This window comes from Petaurus breviceps, unplaced genomic scaffold (assembly GCF_028583685.1).
Source record: "Petaurus breviceps papuanus isolate PSGF00001 unplaced genomic scaffold, PetGlider_PUasm1.0 90731, whole genome shotgun sequence".
Classification (NCBI taxonomy): domain Eukaryota; kingdom Metazoa; phylum Chordata; class Mammalia; order Diprotodontia; family Petauridae; genus Petaurus; species Petaurus breviceps.
The window spans coordinates 8699017-8718271 of record NW_027187325.1 but is presented as its reverse complement, the minus strand read 5'-3'; the positions used below and the strand labels follow the sequence as shown (position 1 = coordinate 8718271).

General features: G+C 41.5%; 1 protein-coding gene across 3 annotated transcripts in view; it reads left to right on the top strand.

Annotated features, from left to right (window-relative positions):
- Nucleotides 1-19255, top strand: part of GLI2 (GLI family zinc finger 2) — a 403275-nt gene that overhangs the window by 109539 nt on the left and 274481 nt on the right. The window lies entirely within an intron of this gene.

The window sequence follows — 19255 nt, the reverse complement described above, 5'->3', positions numbered from 1 at the left end:
GCCCAAGAGAGGCCAATCAGGTGGTAGTTAAGCCTATGAGCTTGAAAATTGTTACTCAGAGGCTGAAACAGAATTGTTTATGCTGGGCAGTTAGTTGGTGGTAAAGAACTGAAGTTATTTTAGTACTTGTGGGCCTGCTATCCAGCAGCATTAGTAGCATGGGAAATTGCTTAGGTTTGAGTCAAGAAGTGTGTCTGGTATTTGTACTTAGAACTGAAATGAACCTGATGCCATTCTCATAATGGCTTCTTCTTATTGGTCCAAGTACATTTCAGCCCTCATTTATTTGTCAGTGCGGAAATCGCCTGGTGAGATGATGACAATGGGTGGCAGGTGATGCCAAAGTATGTACAAATTCCCAGTTCCATCAGTCGTCCCACCAGGGGGGTTCAAAAGTTGCTCTGCTATTTGCTTTTCCCTGGATAGGCCCAGTTTTCAAGGCTTTCTTTAATGTTTTCTGCTAGAGTCATACATTTCTTTCGTGTAAATACACTTTTGTTCGGGTTTTATTAGTTTGGAAACTATTCTCATTTGACTCATTCTTGGAACCAGTTCCCTCCCTCCAAGACTTTTTTTTAATCCTGCTTTGGCAAATGACCAATTCCTGTTATATATCTTGATAGGACTGGGGCTGGTCCTTCAAAAAGCTTTCATTTATCCACAGAAAATTGTCCCAGTACTTTTCTCATGGAGAGGATCTCTAAGGGGGCACCTTGGTTTGAAATATAGACTCTTGTGTCTGGGGGTAATTGGAAGCTCATTGGGTAATTGGAAGTTTTTAAATGGTGATTGCCTAGCTTATCAAAACTGACCTCCTCTCCTGGTCTTCAAGTTATTTCATGGTCTGGCCAAAACTGACCTGCCCAACCTTATGTCCGTTCCTCTACTGATCAGGACTTCTACTGTCTTCTCTGGTCAGACTCATCTCTTCTCATGCCTTCTTTCCCAGATCCTGGAATGCCTCTCCTTTCCAATCCAAATGATACCAATCTTTCAATATCCAGTCCACTCGTTGCCTTCCACCTGCAACCCCTTACCCCTCTAGCCTGGGGTAATAGCACCAACCTTTCTGAATTGTTTGAGGATAAAAGGAGATATTTTCAAACTTTAAAGCTCTCTCTATAAATGCTAGCTGTTATTATTATATCCCCCTTAAATTTTTCTCTTCTCTAAGATAAAGTGATTACCAGATGGCCTGTCTTCCAGGCCCCTCACCATCCAGACCACCCTTCTCTAGAGTTATTCAAATAAGTATTTTGTGACCTAGAATATGGAAATGACTGCAAGGTTTAAGAGTCTCTCTTGAACACTAAGATACCAATGGCTTAAAAAAACCTAAGGAAAGTGATGACTCTTGGAGAGCCACTGTTAACTTAAACTTCAGGTAGACTAATGCTTCATTTATAAAGGTGAAGAAACGGAGGCCAGAACAGGTGAAGTCACTTTGCTCAAAGCCAAATAGTTTTTTATTAGCAAACAGAGTAGAACCTAGGTCTTCTCACTCCCAGGCCATTGCTTTTCTTGCTCCCCCCACGGTAACTCCCCATGGGGACTAGGATGTGGTGCGCTCCCCTACATGGACACCCCTCCCAGCCCAAACACCAACTTCCCAAATTGATGGTGTTTATGTTGGGAACATTTTTCTGACGTCTGGCTCTGTCAAAACTAATTTTAGCATTTCTAAAGCTTGGTAAAAATACAGCCTCATTACTTTGATGTCAGAACATAGTTTACTATTAGTATATTCTGGGGTTTATCATTTTAGTCATGTTTAACACGGCTACACCAGGCATGCACTATTAAATCTGGCTTATTTTACATTCCTGTCCGGAATTATTTATTTGTAACAATTTCCTCTCTATCAAAAGACACAGCTAATGCTGCGTTTTAATGTGTTATTTACACACAAAATAACCTATTTACAACTCAGTATGCGCCAGAGGGAGAATAGATGGGGCCCAGCTCCCTCCGTTCTGTTATATCGGAGTTTAACAATCTGGATTGCTAATAGAACCATTTATCATGGGGTGGTAATTTATTTTATGTTAGTGGCCCAGGTCTCACTGCCTCTGATCTATGGAAATACTTGTATATAATGAAGTCAAACAAGTCACTTGGCGTGAACGCGGGAAGTCCTGAGGTAGGCCAAGAGGAATTCCAAGGGCTAGTGCATCTTTTCTGTATAAATGGGTGGGTGTTATGAAAGAAACTAAACTTCATAGTTCTGGGATGTCTGGTCAGGGTCAAGAGTCAGTGCTAAGGGGACTGCTTTGGACAGAGGCAATAGAAAATCCATGTGACTTGGGTTAAAGCTTGATTTAGCTCAGCATTTCCTTGGGAGGCAGATATTGGGAAATGTGAGTGGGGCAAGGGGAGGTATAAATGGGATAAGCATGGGATAAAACTCAGTGGACCCTGTCTACTCTTATCATAATTCACTTTGGTCAAGACCTTGCTATTTCCTTTTGGAGTGTTGGAAGATATGGAGAATCAGTCAGTCAAGAAATGCTTACTGTATATAAGGAAGGAGAGGTAGATAAAGGGTGAGATGGATGATCAGGAAAAAGTTAATAGATGAGATAGAGTTGAGATAAGGGTCATAGGATCATAAATTTAGAGCTGAAAGATCCTCGAGGGGGCATCTAGTCCAATTCTCCCAATTTTACAGAGGAGAAATTGAAACCTAGAGTAGTTAAGGAACTTGCCCAAGGCCTCACACATGATGAACTGACTTTGAAGGTGGGTTAGGAGGGCAGAGAGCACTGGAGAGGACGGAATTGTGGGAGCCAAGGTACAGAGACACTCAAGTAAGGCAGTTAACCTCTAGGTCTCAGTTTCTTCATCTGTCAAATGCAGAGTTTAGAATAGATGATGTCTGAGGTCCTTTCTAACCCTAAATCTATAATGTGACCATTCTGGCAGGAAGCAGGAGAATAATGGATTGGGTGATCGCTTGATGTCTTGGCTAATTCTGGGATGCTTTTCAGTTTCATTCTTATAACACTTATTTAGCATCTGTTGTGTGCAAAGCATTGAGTTGGGTGTGAGGGGAAGCATTCCAATAAAACATAGTCCTTGCCCTCTTAGGGAATGCCGTCTAGTAGAGTGATAGAATATGTATAAAGATAACTATGATAACTTTATAAAAACCATGTAAGTGAATTAGTGAAGCACAGATAAATAGGCTACATGAGGTCCTGGAGGGGAGAGTTCCTCGATGACCCTCCCTAGGGGATTAGGTAACTCGCTTCCTGTAGGAAATGGCAGGTACATGGAACTTTTTGAGATGTGTTAGAATTCCATACACAAAGAAGGGGATTTAGGATATTCCAGTCTTAGGGAACAATGGAAGCAAAGGAATAGAGGTTGCAAAGTTCAGGTCCTCTTTAGAGGAGAGAGTAGTCCAGTTGGCTAGAGCACAGAATATGTGGAAGGAACCGATAGGAAATCGAGATGGAAAGGTCACGTGGTGACCTATGGCGGAAGACCTTGAATGAGGCGTAGACACCTGAACTTTACTAAGTCGGCAGTTTGTGAGCAGAGGAGTGATGCTACAACATCTGTGCATATACGAGGTGCCAATCGCCCTCCTGTCAGTGCCCTCCTTCTGACATGATCTCCAGTTCATCCTGTGTATGTAGTTTTAGTGATTTCTCACCTGTTAAACTGTGAGCTCTTTGAGAGCAGGGACTACGGGATTTTTTTTGTTTGTTTGCATTGTTACCTGTCACAAAGTAGGAACTTAATACATGCCTATTGGATTTGATTTGACTTGGGGACAGGGAAAGGGAAAGGGGAAGGTTAGGACTTAGTTCCACTAGTGTCTGGAGAAAGCTGAAACCACTGGGAGAAAATGTCTGAGAATTAGGTCCTAGCACTCATACTGTTTGGATTCTCTGCCTCCCTGCCTTACTTATTTCCCTGTCTGGTTTATTGGGTTTCCCGCCTTTACAGCAGTACAGCAGCTTAGGGGGAGTTTGCCTTTTCCTTCTGGGTGGTATGGCCATGGTTGGGACAGGAAGGAGAGAGTTGCCAAAATGGCTTGTGGGAAGGGATTTTTATCTTGGGAATGAAGCAGTTGGCTCTTGGAGACCTGCATTAATCAGATGTAACTGGGCTTTTGCCACTGCTTACTGTAGGTGAAGAGATTCCCGAACTCTGTGTTTATGAGTAATCTGGAAGTTTCAAACCATGCAAAGTGGCTCAAGTTCCTAGATCAGATGAGGGATTCATTTCCATTGCCTTATTATTTTTTTTCTCATGTCCATAGAACAGGAGTACTTTGGGAAATATTTAGGTATGATCTTGTCTTCAGAAAGAAGAATGATCTGGACCAGGGATTCTTAACCTTTTTTGTGTCTAAATCCCCTTTGGCACTCTAATGAAGCCTCTGGACCCCTTCTCAGAATAATTTTTTAATGCATAAAATAATATGTAGAAGATCACAAAGGAAACTGATTATATTGAAATAAAGATATTTTCCCCATTCAAGTTCATAGATTCCTTATCCCTGAAATCTCTCTGCACACTTCTTGGAAATCTTTGTACCCCTGGCTAAGAGCCTCTGGTCTACAAGATGGCCTCTTAAGTTCTTTGAGTAACCCAGGAGGACCCACAGTCTGGCCTGATATTGAAATAGTGGGCTGCAGATCACTGAATCTGGAGTCAGAATACCTGTATTAGAATCCTGGCTTATCTATTTACCTTGGCACATTCCCTTGTGACCTCAGGTAAATCTCTCTTCTCTGGACTTCAGTTTCTTTGTTAAAAAGAAAAAAGAAAAAAAAATGGAATTGGACTTTGATTTGTGGGGTCCCTTCCAGCTTTCCATCCTATGCTCCTATGATGGTGTGATAGAAGGGGCTCCAGAAAACCCTCTAGGCTTCAGAATGTCTCCCTTGCTCAGGGACCTGCCATGCCACTATTTGACAATAATAGCTTTGTGTTAAGCAAGGCCTCTTTCAGGGTCCTTCTTTAAAAAATGCAAATACTCTGGAAAGGAAAGAGATAATGAAAAGACGGGAAAGGAAAGAGAGAAAGGACCAAAGATAAACTCTGTTTTACAGCTCTGCCAAAGGCTGGCCCCAGCAATACCTTGTGCCATGAGTACTAACCTGTGTGTCAAGCCTCTCTCCTCTGCACTGGGGAGACATGGTCTTTTCACTGGCTAACCTTGTGTACTATTTGACAGAGATGAGGGCAGTGTGGAGCACTCGAGTGGATTCCCCTGTCTTTAATAATCTTGTACGAATCAGTCACTCCACAGGCATTTATTAAGCTCCTGCTACATCTCAGATGGAGTGTCTTTTTCTAGGAACCTAGTGTCACTGGATTGCACAATACGTGGAAAGGATTTTTCTGGCTGGGTTTTATTTTTTCTTATCTGCAACATGTGGGGGTTGAACCAGTTGACCTTTAAGGTCCCTCCAGATCTAAAACTTCGTGCCACATTCCACTCATGTGTACACATCACAAAGTCTGAAATTTTTCATCTGATATGTGCCAAAGGCCTCTTGGGAGTGAATGTGACATCAATTTGTGTCTTGGGGCAGCCAGACAATAGCAGTGCCTCTCACCAAACCGCAATAGTGCAGACAACACTCAGCTGGCCAGACCCATTCTTTTTCTATCTTTGGTTTGACTATATAAGGACAGGACTTTTGTGTTCTTGCTTTCTAGCAGGTGGACCAAGGAGAGCCAAACTCATTCTGATTCCTACTTTCCCAGAAACCCTTGCAGGCCACCCATCCTTTGGAAAATTGAAAAGGGAGTGTCAATACTTATTTGAAGAAGGTCAGGAATTGGGAGCTACCTTCTCCTTTCGCCTTGTGAAAATCCAAACCAGGCAATTCTGCAGGTTCCAGAAGGCTCCTAAAAATAGCCAAAGTAGAAGGCTATTACTGAAAAAGTAAATAGTTACATTAAGGGAAGCAAGTTCAGGAGGCAAATTGTGTAAATCACTTTAAAGGGGAACAAGCCTCTGGTAACATCTAGTCTTTTATCACATAGATTAAGCCTTCTTTTTGACACTAAATAATTGATTGGATCTGGCTGAATGCTTTGCAGCTGCATTTGGCCAAAATACTGGGACTCAGCTCCAGGTCAGGCAGGTGGTAGGGGGAAATGGCCTTGAATGCCAATGCTTTCACCCAAGTCTCAGACCCAGCCACTGAGGGGTAGGACTTGGGGTGTCAGAGCAACCAAGGATCAAATCTGACAATTTCTGATTCAATCTGATTCAAATCCTTTGAAGAATTCAGTTTTCTGGGCAATAGAAAATCACTTTTTGCTTTGATCTTTTTTTTTTTTAATTCAAGAAAGCCTTCCCCCTTTAGCCTTCCCTATCTCCCCAGTTGATTTCTGTTTGGTGAAGCTATTGAAATGAATGTAATTGTTTTTTTTTTTTTTTTAAAGCAATCAGGGTTAAGTAACTTAAATAACAGCCAGTTATTTCTGGGTGTGGTGCTGAGTATCTGAGCCTACATTTGATCCCCAGGTCATCCCAACACGGGAGCCGGTGCTCTTACTTGCTGAGCCACCTGGCCACTCCTAAGCAATTGGGGTTAAGTAACTTGCTCAAGGTTACACGGCCAAGTGTTTCTGGGTGGGTGCTAAGTGTCTGAGCCCGGGATGCTATCTCCAGGTCATCCCGACACTGGAGCCGGCGCTCTTACTCGCTGTGCTACCTGGCTGCCCCTGAAGTGAATGTAATTGTTAAAGTAGTTGGGGGTGGAAGGGAGGGGGAGAAATGGGAAATTACCATTATTACCACCTTCAACATCATAGTGGTCCAGTGGAAAGAGTGATAACTATGGAATCATGGACTTGAGTTCAAATCCTTGGCTCTGCTACTTTCTACCTCTGTGACCTTGAGCAAATGACTTAACCTCTATAGGCATCCATGTCTTCATCTGTAAAATGAAAGATCTTTCTTTCTAGCACGAAGTCTAAGATTCAGTGATTGTCATTGCAGCTGCCATTTATACAAAGCTCCTTATCATGACCTGATTTGGATCTGACCTCCAAAGTCCCTTCCAAAGCTTATGAATCCTTTTAGGTGGGAGCTATCAAGATCCTCATTTTAAGGATGAGGAAACTGAAGGTCGGAGAAATGGAGTAAGGTCAGTGACAGAGCTGGACCTTGAACCCAGATCTTTTGACTCCAACTGAAGCTCTCATTCTTGGGAGTATGGAAGAAAAGATCCAGACCAGAAGGGGATGGAGACGATGGTGGAAGGGGGTGGGGAAATTTCAACTCTCAGTGGGAAGCTTGGTCTTCTCTTCCCTTATTTGTAAGGGAAAATTTAGAAGTGCAAACCTAGTAATATTGTCAAGTTGGAAAATTTATCTTCAATCTTTAATCACTCAGTGCATAATTGTTGACTGTCTGTGATAGTAATGGCAATTAAAGAATAGAGGGGAATCTTTAATTGCCATTACTATCACACTGTCCTCTATACATGAGGTGCAAGGGATACAAAGAGGTATGTAATACATAATCCTGACTTCAAGGTCTAATCTAGCTGTAAATAAAGGAGTTATCTATTGTGTAGTAGAAAGGATATGGGGGGGGGGGGAGAAAGGACATGGGACCAGGAGTCAAGGAAGATCTGAATTCAAATCTAGCCTCAGACACTTACTGACTGTGGGACCCTGGGCAATTCACTTAACCTCTGTCTGCCTCGATTTTCTCTTCTATAAAATGAGGGTAATGATACTACCTACGGTTGTTGTGAGGATAAAATGAAATAACATTAGTGAAGTGCCTTGCAAATCTTAAAGAGCTATATAAATGCTAGCTATTATATCATCATCATCATCATCAAAATACAAATGCAAGGATTTTTTTTTTCAGTGAGGAATATTACTTTTAGTGGTATAACCACCGTCATTGTTCAAGGCAATGCATGTGTGAGAAAATTGTCACATATAATAATGTAAGTACTATGTGAGTTCAAAGCAGAGAGGGATCCCCTGGGACTTGAGGTGGCAAATTTGTGAAGAAGAAATAAAAGTTTAGAGGAAGAAAGACCTTAGAGAGCTATCAACTCAAGTCTTTTATTCTACAGACAAGGAGCTAAGGATCAGTGTAGGTGAACAGCTCATCAGTGACAGAGCAGGGACTTAAAACTAGGGTTTTTTGGTCCTAAATGTGATGCTTTTCCCACGACATCCTACTGCTTATAGTTTGAATTGAACTGTGAAAGAGGAATAGGGAAGACATGTAGCCTTTTAGGACTATGCCATGGAGGGCTAAAGCTTTGGGGATATTTTTATAGACTTCGGAGAAGCCCTGAAAGATTCTGAGTAGGGGTGACATGACAGAAGCATGTAGATTTTCCCGTCTCTTTGTTATTAATGGACTGATGAGCAGTGACTGAATTAATCTGCAGCTTACATTAGCAGCAGGCTGCAGGTCATACATCAGAGTGCAGTCAGCTAGTCAATTAGCAAACTTTCTGTAGAACAGGTATTGAGCTAAGCACTGAGGATATAAAAAAAGGAAAACAAGGTCCTTACCCTCCATGAATTCACATTCTAGTGAAAGGGAGACTGTGTATACATATGTGTATGTGTATATGCACACATGCATGTACACACATATGTGTATATGTACATGTGTATGTACATATGTGTATGTGTATTGCATTGTGCTGTGTATATGCATATGCATTTATTACATTTGTATGTTTTTATTATATATAATTGTATCTGCATTATGTGTACTTTTATTTTATGTATGTTTGTTGTACATGTATGTGTGTGTATATTTATTATACATATATTTATCATGTGTGTATATTTATTGTGTGTATTTGTTATAGTGTGTATGTATATATTATTTACGTACATGTATGATGTGCTGCTAGGTGGCACATTGGATAGAATACCAGTCCTAGAATCAGGATGACTCATCTTCCCGAGTTCAAATCTGGTCTCAGACACTCACCAGTTGTGTGACCCTGGGCATGTCACTTAAGTTCTCTTTGCTTCCATTCCTCACTGGTAAAATGAGCTGAAGAAGAACATGGCAAACCCCTCCAGTATCTTTGCCAGGAAAATCCCAAATGGGGTCACAAAGAATCAGAAAGACTGAAATGACTAAACAACAGTACATCATTACATATGTGTGTATACACATAGAGGTATGCATGTATCTTTGCCAAGAAAACCCCAAATGGGGTCATAAAGAGTCAGATGCTACAGAAAGGACCAAACAACAGCACATATGTGTATATATCCATGCACATACACACATGCATTTTCACACATGTATGCATACATGCACATACAGGTACACACAGAGAGGGTGTGTGAGTGTGTATGTGTATGTGATGTAAATGGAAAGTAATCACAGAGGGAGGTCACTATCATTTGGGGGGACCAGGGAAGGCCACCTGGAGAAGGTAAATATTGAGCAAAGTCTTGAAAGGAAGCCAAGAAAACTAGTGTGGAGGACAGCCAACTGAAAGGGACAGAGACAAGAGACAGGGTGTCATGTATAAGGCACAATGAGGTGGCCGGCATGACTGGATTGCAGAATACGTGGAGAGTAAAATGTAGGAAAACTGGGAAGGTGGGAAGGGGCCAGGGTGTATAGGGCTTTGAATGCCAAAGAGAGATTATACATTTGAATCTGGAGGCAATACAGAGCCAGAGGAGTTTATTGAATGGGAGGTTGATGTGGAACCCATGCTTTGGGGAGAGGAGAGGAACTTTGGCAGCTGAGGGCAGGATGGAATGGAGTGAGGAGAGACTTGAGACAGGGAGACCCGCTGGAAGCCTTTCCCGCGGTGATGAGGGACTGTGTCATAGTGGGAGAAGTGTGAGTGGAGTGAAGGGGTTAGAAATGGAAGAGATATAGGTCAAATTCTGGACTTTTATTCTGAAAAAATTCTGGTTGCCCTATGTGTCTACTTATACCCAATTCAATCCCCTAATAATAAATAATAAATCCCCCAAACTCCAGAAGTATGTCCTGGCTTGAAACCTTTTATTTGTCTTCATAAATATATATTAACATATAAATGATCTATACATATTCACACATATATACACTTACTTATATACATATGCATACACACGTGTATTATGGATGAATGGATGGATGCATAGATGGATGTATATATACACACATACACTCCTCTGCCTTCTTCCTTGAGGTTGAAAAGCTTTTTTATCCAGTTCTGAGCCTTGCAAACTCTTTCAAAATGCCCAAAATTTGTTAGTCAAAAAAACAAGAGGAAACACAAGCTGAAGCCCAAAGTGCTACCAACTTAATTTAGTTAAACAGTAATAGACCTTCTTTCCAAGACAGAATTTCCTGAGTTCCTTTAGGGCACTGTTGAGCTGAGGGACTTGTCCCTTTAGTTTTGGTTTTTATGATAAACAAAACTGAATATCTTTGGCAAGGGTTGTTTGCAAAGGGATTTTGGAAGTGGTGATGGAGTTGGGCTTAGAGTGACCTTTTGGGGAGGGATTGAAGTAGGATTTTTAGAGGAAGATTAGAATCAGAATTCTGGAAGGGTTTTGTAATATAAATCTAGAGAGGAGTTATGGGAGGGATTTTAAGTGTCATTCTTGTGGAGGGTTGAATTGGAATTCTGGTAGATAACTATTTGAATTCTGGATTGAAACTTCAATCCAGAATTATAGAATTATAATTGGAAGTAACTGATTCATAATTTAGAACACTAACTCAAGGTATTGGTTATTTGGAGGATGAGATTAGAAATTAGGAAAATGTTTTTCTTTTCTAGGTCATTGCTACTTTCCTAAGTGAGTACATAGCTTGGGTGGGCCTTCTCTGTCTATTTAATGGCCTGAGAGCTTGTCCCAGTCTTAAGTTTAATTCCACAAATGAAAACAGATGCTGTGTATCTTCATGTCATAAGATTTAAAAGTCATGTTATGTTAAATGAGGTTTATTTTTGAGCCATTCTCCATATTACTGTGCCATGGCTGATGCCCCTCGGTGGGCAGCTAGCACTCCATTTGGTCTCAGTGACTATTGTTGGCTAAGAATTCCAGAGGATGATCATGATGAAGCAAAAAAAAAACTCTGGTAGTTCTTTCCATCTGTACTTTTTCATTCCAACTCCAAGGAGCTGGTTTTCTTCCATCTTGTTCAGTCCAACAACATTTTTTGAGCACCTACATTGTTCAATACCCTGTATAAAGAAGAGGACTTGAGGCTCCATGAGATATTTCGATCCAGCTAGATGTGATCCCATAGGTCTTCTAGAGGTCTGCCTTGGCTTCATCTCATAGCCCTCAATTACTCCACTGAGTCATATGGCAAGTGCCAAACTTGGTTCCTTTTGTTTATTTTAGGACATAGATTTAGAGCCAGAAAGGCCCCCATCTAGGCCAACCTCTTCATTTTACAGACAAGGAAACCAAGATAGGTAAAGTAATTTGTCCAGAGTCACCCAGCTAAGAGAAAGTGGCAGAGCCAGTATGAAAACCCTGGTCCTCTGATTTTAAATCCTGTGTTCTTTTCACTGTGCACTGCCTCACCTTGCATCCAACCTGGCTTTGAGAATTCTCCCTGCTCACAATGGTTAGTTCTTGAATAGGAGACACACAGACCCTCACTGACCTCATATTCAAAGGTGCTCAAGCTTAGAAGGACCTTGCAGAGTTTGCATTCTGCTGAGATATCCTTGAAGGGTATCTTCAGGGTATCTGAAGTGATCCCGGATCACTTTTGCATTGTGATAAGTTTTCACAGTAGGATTTAGTGGAGAAGGCAGTTATACTATCATAATTAAGAGTTGAAAAATTATACAGTACTATCTATGTTATTATTACATTATGCTATCTCTTTGGGTAGGTGGAAGGGCAAAGTGATATTTTTTTTATTAATCTGTATTAAATGTTCAGTAAGGGGCAACTAGGTGGCGCAGTGAATAGAGCACAGAGCACTGACCCTGGAGTCAAGAGAACCTGAGTTCAAATCTGGCCTCAGACACTTAACACTTACTAACGTGTGACCTTGGGCAAGTCACTTAACCCAAATTGCCCTGCCCTCCCCCCTCCAAAAAGCAAAAACACCCAAAAAGTTCAGTAAAAAAAGTTGTTAAGCTAGGTGATTCTAAGACTAAATATGTGTTTACTTTCCAAAATAAATCCAGGGTTAAATATATACTTTACGTGTTCTCAAGGGCCTTAGATGATAGAAAAATCAATCTTAAATCATAAAGAGAATATTGAATCAGCAAACATTTGTTAAGCACTTGTTACGCTAGTCCCTGGGGGACTTGAAGAAGCAGAAAGCTGAAGAATCATCAAATTTCAGAGCAGGAAGGGATGGTAGATATCGCCTAGCCTAGGCTAACCTCCTTGTTTTTTGGCTGAAGAAACTGGGATTTAGAGATGTAAAGGGACACTTGCCCAAGGATGTGAAGCTGATTAGAGCTTGGCATAGCAATAGAACCCACATTCCTTACTCCTAATCTAGTGTTCCTTCCAAACTCTGCCCCTGCTTTATTGTTTCTACATGTTACCTGTCCACAAGGAGCTTCTAGAGGACACGTACCTAAAAATCAAACTGGTATTACAAGGTTGCTCATACTGAGTAACATAAAAATGCTAAGATTATAATAGGTGTTGTTGCCTCCTGGAGAAAGAAGTCATTGCTGAGGGTCAGGGGAATCAGGGAAGGCCTCAAGAAGGAGGTTAAGACCGGAGCTACCCCTTGAAGGAAATATGGTATTTTAAGCAGTGAAGAAGAGGAGTCAGTGCCCCAAGGAGTAGGGAATATAAAGCCACAGAGCTTTGAATGTGTTCAGGAACATGGCGGAAGGGAAGGTTTGGAGAAGGAGGGGAGTGGAAAGTCAGGCCAGAGATGGGCCTCTAGATCAGGTAAAGCAGTTTGTCCTCTTTCTTGTAGATAGTGGAGGATGAAGTGACTGTAGCATTTGAATCCATTGTGCTATGTAGTCATTCAAGGAACATCAGCTGAATTTCCACCATCTCCTCCAGCATGACTCATGAATTGAGGATGGAGAACATCGGGCCTAAATGATTAAGTCTGAGTATAAGAGCAAAGAAATTGGGTTTCTTTGGTTTGGAAAAATGAAGAAATGAAGAGTATGAACAAAAACTTGACCTCAAGTACAAAGACACAAGAACTCTCCTTGCACTTCCTATGAAGTATGAAAGAGGTAGTTTTAGGAGCCCCACCTGCTATAAAGGGAGGGGGGGGAGTCCTTTATATGCCAGAGAATAAACCGTATTCTTCTAAGAGGTGATGCAGTCAGAAAACATAAATAAGTTCAAAAAGGGGTTTTGATCAGTTTGCAGATGACAGATCCATGACAGGCTACTAACCTAAATTCATCATGATGCTGTCTGTGTGAACCTACTTCTTGTTCCGTCTTGTTCATCATTCTCTAGGCAAGGGTCTCTTTCTTCTGCAGTCAGAGTGAGTCTGAATTTTACACCTTTAGGTCGACTTTCCCAGTCTTTTGAGGCTATTTTGGTTGAGTTTCTCCTTTCTAAATACACCTGAGGACCCCATCATTGTCCCTATGAACTTATCCTTATTCACTAGGATATCATGGAAAGAACCTCGGTTAGGAACTGGAGATTGAGACACTAGTTCTGGGCTTATTTTGCTTTAGGGATAGGGGCAGGGATTAGGCCTGTGACATCATTGGTATTGAATTCTCAGGTGATGAAAGGCCTTCTACTAACATAGGTCAGCACCCTATCTGAAACACACAATCTTAGAGAGTTACCTAGAAAGTGCTATCAAACTCAGGGGCCACTAAACCATTTATAAGCATCCCAGCAAGCCACATGTGACTTAGCTTTAAAATGTAATATTTTCTATGTTTTATTGGATTTTTATTTGTTTTGTTAAATACTTTTCAATTACATTTTAATATGGTTCAGGCTGCTCTCTGGAGTAATGTGGGCCATGTTTGATGCTTCTGGCCTAACACCCCAAGAGGGTAATGCCATGGTCACACAGCTAGTATGCATCAGTTAGAACTTGAATTCAGGTCTTCCTGGATTCAAGGCCAGATCTCTTTCCACTTTACATGATGTTTCTCTAGGTATCAATAAGATAGAAAGGGCAACTCCCTCCCCGCCAAGAATATTGTACTCTGGTGGCAGATGGTACATTATATATTCCCATTTTGTAGGTAGGAAAACAGAGTCTCAGAGTTGTGGGATTTGCTCCAGGTCACAAAGCTGGGCTTTGAATACTGTTTCTCTGACTCTAAATTGAATGTTCTTTTCATCACATCATGCTGCCTCTCACAGATAATACTTTTAAAAAAATTTTGAAGAGTAGAAAGAAGTATACAAATATAAGGGATTAAAACTCAATTGGTTCATAGTCTGCATTTCAGCAACCCTGAAAGAATTCCCTGACAGTGAGGATAGTTAAATGTTATTATAGTGGCCTCCCAGAGAAGAAAAGGTTTAGAGTCCCTCGACGCCCTTAAAAAGCAGTCTTGATGCCATACTGTCCTTCTGTAAGGTCCCTTTCATTTTTATTGTAGACTAGGGGATGGATGACAAGACCTCTATCCAGCAGGGTTTCCATAAATGGAAGCATTTAATGAGAAGTTGGTGCAGGGTGTTCAGGATAAACAAAAGAATCTCCTGTTCACGTGTATGGTATCCATATGTGTCCTTGAGCATTCTGTTCTTCGAGATTCCCCAGCTGCCCTCGTCAGGGACACTGTTATCCTGTTTAGCTCAGCTGTTAGAACGAAGGAGAAAAAACAAAATACCTGTAAGTCGCCAGCACTGCTTCTGTTAAAAAATGCTTGATGTCTCGACTTAGATGATAATTCATAAGTTGTTTTGCATATCATTTAAAAATAAATTTTCATTGCTATCTTTTATTTTTCATAGCCTTGAAGGTTTCCCTCTGGATCTTTACCTTTCACCTCCCACAGAGGCATCCCTCGCAACAAATATTTTAATAATTATATTTCGATATTTTAATTGATTTCCCTTGTAGTTCTTTGTACTTTATTTTGTGCATTCAAAACATTCTGAGAAGTGGTTCATAAGCCTCAACACACTGCCAAAGAAGTCCATGACACAAACAGAACTCCTTCATTAAATGGTTTCTAAGGTCCTTTCAAACTCTTCATCTAGGACACCATAATTTCAGCAAAATGATAGTCAATGAAGTTTGTCTTCAGTGATTCCTATGTGAGACAGTGAGTTTTGAATCTCTTTCCTTTGCAGGAAAAAGATGTCTGGGAAACATTACCTGCAGGACCACAACTGACACCCTGGTTGAATCCAGACAGTTTTCCAAGATGAGCTAGCCTAAATGGATGGGAAGTGAGAGAATGTTGTTAGATGTGAGGGAAGATAGGAAGAAGTTTGCTGATTAAAATGAACTGGTAGTGCCTGGGAGGTAAAGATCAGAGACGTAGGTTCTTTTTTGATATTAATAGGTAACAACTGTTCTGTAAAACTATTTAGAATTATGCAAATGAGGTGAAAATTCCATTTTGACATGCCTTTTGCCACTTTTGAGCAGAGTTTCTGCTGTTGGGCACATTCCACCAAGAGGTCACTGACAAAAAGAAAGGTTCCATATACACTCTAAATACTTATGGTAGCACTTTTTGTGATAGCAAAGGAAGTGAAACAAAGTTGATGCCCATCGGTGAGAGAATGGTTGACTAAACAAATTGTAATAGGTGAATATAAGGTTCACAGGACACAGGTTAAGGACCCAATCTAAGCCAGCCTTTTCCAGATCTCCTTTTTTCTTTTCCATAATTTCACAGAATTTGCGCTCAAGAAATGATTGCCCTGGAGAATATGGTAAATCAAGGCAGTTTCCCCAGAAACCCATGCTGGGTAGTGATCTGGGGAGGCAGTCAGTGAAAGAGATGGGGAAACTCTACCAGCTAGTAGATACAAGTAGCATGAAGGTGTGCCTTCGCCAAAGGAAAGTATAGGGCTGTCCTTTCTCAATTCCACATGAACCCTTCTGGCTGCTTTTTTGTTGACTTTCGCCCCTTTAATGATTCCAGTCATAGGTTATTATTATGTTGGTAGTTGTTATTTTAACCCAATTTTGCCCTTAGCAAAATGGTGGAAAAAGGCCCAGGGACGGGCAACATATGTTCTGAAATAGGCCCTATACTTCTTAATGAGACCCCCCGGCCCTCAAATCCCCTAGAGTTGATGACATTAATGGTGGCATTCTTTAAAATTGTGGTACTTTAATGATTTTTTAAAATGACACCTCACTTACCTGATAGTCTCTTACCTAATGAGCTCAGTTATGTGAAACAGCAGATTGGAACCTGCAGTTCAGCACAAAAAAATACTTTTGAGAAGCCTTGAAAATAGTTATCCAAAAGCTCATGCATTTGATTAGCAGGAGATAACCTTTGAGGTCTTAAACAGTTTCTAAAGAGATAGCATACAGGCAGCTAGATGGTGAAGTGGATAGAGCACCAGGCCTGGAGTCAGGAAGACTCACCTTCCTGAGTTCAGATCTGGTCTCAGACACTTACCTGTGAGTTGTGTGACCCTGGGCAAGTCACTTAGCCCTGTTTGCCTCAGTTTCCTCATATGTAAAATGAGCTGGAGAAGGAAGTGGCAAACCACTCCAGTATCTTTGACAAGAAAACCCCAAATGGGGTCATGAAGAGTCTGATAGGAGGGAAACAATTGAACAAGAGATGTAAAGTGGCCTGGCAGATCTGGAATCAAGAGACCAGGGTTCAAATCCTACCTCTGAAACTTGTACTACCTCACTCACAGGGTTGTTGTTAAGAAAGTAATCTGAGGGGCGGTGAGGTGGTGCAGTGAACAGAGCACTGGCCCTGGAGTCAGGAGGACCTGAGTGCAAATCTGACCTCAGACACTTAACACTTACTAGCTGTGTGACCTTGGGTAAGTCACTTAATCCCAATTGCCCTCCCCCCAAAAAAGCAAAAAAAAAGTAATCTGAAAACCTTAAAGCACTATACAAATGTGAAATATTGTTATCCATTCCTATTTTGGATGCATTGTTCAAAAGCTTGGCCACTTGCTTTCCCAGCCAACAGCAGATTAGAAGCCAAGTAAATAGTATTGTGGCTTAGTAGAAAAGGGAGTGGAATCTGAAGTCACAAGAAATGCATTTGAATCCTTACTCAACCACTTTGTTGTGTGACCTTGGACGATCTACCATCCCTCTCCGAGTTTTCATTTATTAATTTATAAAATGAGCCCAGGACTAGTTTTATTATGAAACAATACAGTTTTTAATCAAGATTATATTAGTATATATAAAATTCTTTGTAAACTGCCAAGTATTTAGAAATGTAAATGGTTATATAACCTCAGACAAATCATTTCACTTCTCTGAAAACGTTTCCTTATTATGGAAGTTAAAACTTGTACTATCTAGACACCTCTCAGTATCCATGAAGAAAAATATGGTCAACTTCAGTACACTATGGAGATGTGAGCTGTTATTGTGATGTTATCAAGAAAAGTATGTTTAATAGTCAGTCAACAAGCATTTACTAAGCACTTACTGTGTGCCAGGTACTGTTCTAAGTGCTGGAGATACAAAGGAAGGTTAAAAAAAAAAAGTCCTTGGGGCGGCCAGGTGGCTCAGCGAGTAAGAGCACCGGCTCCAGTGTCAGGATGACCTGGATCAAATCCGGGCTCAGATACTCAGCACCACACCCAGAAATAACTGGCCGTGTAACCTTGAGCAAGTTACTTAACCCCCATTGCCTTAAAAAAAAAAAGTCCCTGCTCTCATGGTGCTCACCTGAATGGAGGAGACAACGAGCAAAGAGCTTTGTACAAACAAGCTTTGCATGGGATAAATGGAAGGTAGTTGAGAGAGGGAAGGCATCACATCAAGGGGGATCAGGAAGGACCTCTCCTAGAAGATGGGACTGAAGCTGGGACTTGGAGGAAGCCAGGGAAGCTAAAAAGGAAATGGATATTGGGAGGGAAGGTATTCCAGGTATGGGAAAGTGTAATGCGAATGTAAATTTTAAAGATCTTCCCTGCCCCTAGGCTAAAGTGCACCAGAAGCCTGGGGAGGGAGGCTTGTTTTTCAGTAGATACTTTTTGATTGGCCAGTGGGTCAATAAGGTTGTTACATTCTCTGAGCCAGGAGAAGGCTATATAAGCCCTGATGTGTAGCTTTGTTTTGGGGCTCACTTTGAGAAGTGTTCTGTGATTTGATCTGAATTCTGGGAAGCCGTTGTTGAGAGTCCCCCGGCTTTGAAAAACCCAGATGTGGAAACCCAGATGTTGACTGGGTATGGATGTAATGGTTGGACAGTTTGGAAAGCTGTCTACTTGATGTTTCTGTCTTGATAATTATGCCTGTATACTTTGAGGTTCAGGGTGCTGACCTTTTCTCCTGAACAAGGTAAATGATATATGTCTGACTGATTAAAGTAAGCTTGTTAACCCATTTTGAGTTGCTTTCCTTTAACAAAGCAGATCCAAGAACCTGTGGTAGCTGCAAACCCTGAGGACGCGCTTGGGGTGCTTGCTGCTACAGAAAGACAGCCTGTGAAAATGCCCAGAGTCTGGAAGCAGAGTTTCTTATTTGAAAAATAGTGAGATCAGTGTCACTGGATCACAGAATACTTGGGAGGGGGTGGGAGTGAGGTATAAGAAGACTGGAAAGGTACGTGTGCAGGAGCAGGTTGTAAAGGGCTCTGAATGCTGACAGAGGATTTTATATCGATCTCAGAGGCAATAGGGAGCCGCTGGGGTTTATGGGAGAGGGGTGACATGGTCAGACCTGTGCTCGGGGAAGATTCACTTTGACAGCTGAATGGTGAATGGACTGGAGTGGGGAGAGGCTTGTGCCAAGGAGATCAGGAAGTCCTGCCCCAAGCAGAGGCTGTGACAGAGGAGATGAGCAGGTGGAGAGAGGGAGATTCTGCAGGGAAAATGGACAGGACTTGGCCACAGATTTGGTTCAGTGAGTGACAGTGAGTGAGTAGTCAAGGATGACACCCAGATTGGGGGCCTGGTAACTAGGAGGGTGCCCTTCACATAATGGCAAAGTTTGGAAGGAGGGAGGGTTTTGGGGAAAGAAAGTTGGTTCAGTTTTGGACATACCAAGTTTAAGATGTCTGTGGGATATGCAGTTTGAGGTCTCGGGTAAACACAAAATTTCTTTCAGAAAGATTACTACCCAAAAAAGGAAAAAGGAGAAGTTTGGGACAGTTAGAAGGTCTAGTGGATAGAGCATTGGGTCCAGAATCAGGAAGATCTGAGTTTAGCTCTGTGA